This window comes from Medicago sativa, chromosome 1 (assembly GCF_051527215.1).
Source record: "Medicago sativa cultivar Bolivia chromosome 1, Bolivia_mono, whole genome shotgun sequence".
Taxonomy (NCBI): domain Eukaryota; kingdom Viridiplantae; phylum Streptophyta; class Magnoliopsida; order Fabales; family Fabaceae; genus Medicago; species Medicago sativa.
In genome coordinates, this window is record NC_140749.1 from 81,334,191 (window position 1) to 81,336,988 (window position 2,798).

Here is a 2,798-nt window from a genome sequence, read left to right on the forward strand (position 1 = left end):
CGTTTGGCCCAACTTTTTTCAGGCATAGAAGCAACTTTAAACTTAAAGTTAAAATTATTAGCTTTAAAAATGAAGTTAAAAGTTGTTTGGTAAATGTTGCTTTTCATTTCAAAATATTTTCTATGTCAAAGTGTTTGATAATATTTTTTATATATACCAATAAGTTTTATGTTTTATACCAAATAAAGTGTTTGATAATATTTTCAAATAAAATGAATTTATTTTAAGAAATTTCATATTTTATTATATACTACAACAAATAAATCTCTATTATATATATTTGCGCTATTTATTTTTAAAGTACACGTGGCAACCTATTGCTGAAAGGCGCATTTAATGTTATTTTTCATGTACATTTAATGTTATTCTCATGAACACGTAAGGTATGGTGGAGTTTATAATAGGAAAAAAAACAAACAAAATTGGAATCCAAATTAGGTAACCGAAAATGTTGTGTAAAAAGTCAGAATTTGAAATTTTTGTTTAATGCACCAATGTTTTCTTTTATGTTCACAATAAATATGAAAAAGTTTATAATAGAAACAACAATCATAATTTGATGAATTATCCTAAAATGTTATCTCTATTTTATAAGAGTATTTAATGCACATGATTTCAACCAAAAGTGATCAGAATTTTACGGAGAAAATTAAAAGTATTTTACGGAAATAATGAAAAAAGAGGATTATTGTTATTTCCTTAACAAAATTTTATCGGAGTATGTTATGCATATAGTGCTTATTTCCTAATTTCCTAATTTTCTAATAGTACATATCGCCTAACACCTCTGTCGCAGAAAAAAATTATTAAAATTAATTCATGTCATCTTTATTATAAACATTTCCCTTCCCTCAAATCAAAAAGTACACATCTTTACATTTCACTTCTGATTTAATGCTTTTTTATTTGTTTAATTTATTTAATTTTTAAAAATTGAAATGACTAAAAAGGAATATTCTATAATTTTGTATACACTCTTATTCAAATCTCACTTTAATTGGCCTACCATTTTAATCTCCACGTTAAAAAAATTATATTACATTGTTACTATCATCACGAAAAATCATCACTTTATTTCTCACTTTTTCTATAGAATAATTTCTCACCTTTTTTTTAAAACAAATTCCTCACCTTTTTTAGAAGTGGGTAACTTCTCACTTTAATTTGCTGTAATTTTAATCTATAAATTATGATAGGTTTTTTTTTTTTTTTTTGTAGATATAGATTATGATATGTTGTGGATCACCATGTTTTATTACCTTTTTTTTGTCAAAAAAAAATTACTTTTCTTTTTTTAAAGTTGTTTTTGGTGCAAGATTTTTAAAGTCATTTTTTTTGGTACAAGATTTTTAAAGTTATTTAGTAAGCAATCAATGTAATGACAATTGACACCATTTTTGGTGGGATTATTTCGTTTTTTTCATTTACAATACTACTCCTAATTACTAATTTCAATCAATGGAAATAATTACCAAATTCCTTTGATTGTGATTGTCCATCTGCACTCTTTTGCTATAAATATTGCTTACAATCCTCAATATTTTTCACACGATATTGATACTGCTTCTCTCAATTTTTTTTTTGAGGATGCTTCTCTCAATTTCTAAATATCCTACATTCAAACATTTTATGTTTCTAACTATCCATTTTTTTTTTAAATTTTAGAGTTAATTTATTTTTTTAAAAAAATTGTCTTTAACCCAAACATTGTTTGTCAATATTTTTCACACCATATCGATATTGCTTCTCTCAATTTCTAAATTTCCGACAATCAAACATTTTATTTTTCTAACTATCCATTTTTTTTTCAAATTTAATATTGTTATTTTATTTAAAATTTATATTTTAGTAACTCAACTTTTTTATATTCTTATCTGCAACTTTTTGTTGTTTTTATTATGATGTTACTTCTTTGGATAAAAAAATCAGGTGCCTATATGATGATTGGACAGATTGAGGTAGTAAATATATAGTATTTTTGTGTTTGCACACATATAATTGTTAGGCTTAACCTTTAACTTAATTCTTTATTTTAAATTGATCTCATAAGTATAAAAGTTTTAATTTGATCTTTTATCTTTGTTTTTGTCAGTCAATTTGGTATTATTTCATCAATTTTAGGATTGTTGGATTAAGCATGTCTATTAAAAAGATGAAGAAAGGGATTTTTTTTATTGTAAGGAGGGAATTTTTTTATTGTTGACGATTCATTTTAAGATATAATAGACTTTCACAATCTAATGATCCCTTTTTTTTTTTGGTAGATAGACGAAATGGCAAAGCCATTATAAACTCACACACACAAGTGGAGGTACCGGGGTTCGATCCCCGGTCATGGCATCCGACCTAACAATTTCGGAATTTTTGCCAGTTGAGCTAGGACTTTTGGATATGATCCCTTTTTTATAAACAAAAAAGGGTTGATTAAAAAATTAAAATTTATGGTTGACCACCTTCAATTTGATTCATCATAGATATTCGAAGTTAAAATTGATTGAATATGACCAAATAAAATGACAGAAGCACTAATGATGGACCTAATTGAGACCTATTTTAGTTAGGAGACAACTTTGAAAGAAAAAAAAGGTTAAGGATCAAGTGGTTAATTAAGCCTAATTGTTATTTAAATATACTTTGTTTTTTTAGGGATTTAAATATACTTTCTTAAATATTTCTTTCAAAGGTCTCTGACGTCATCCAGATGGTGTACTCAAATATATTTTTTAATATCGTAGACTTGATCTAATATGACAGTTTGATGTAAATTTTTTGGGTGATGAATGATATGAAACTAATCA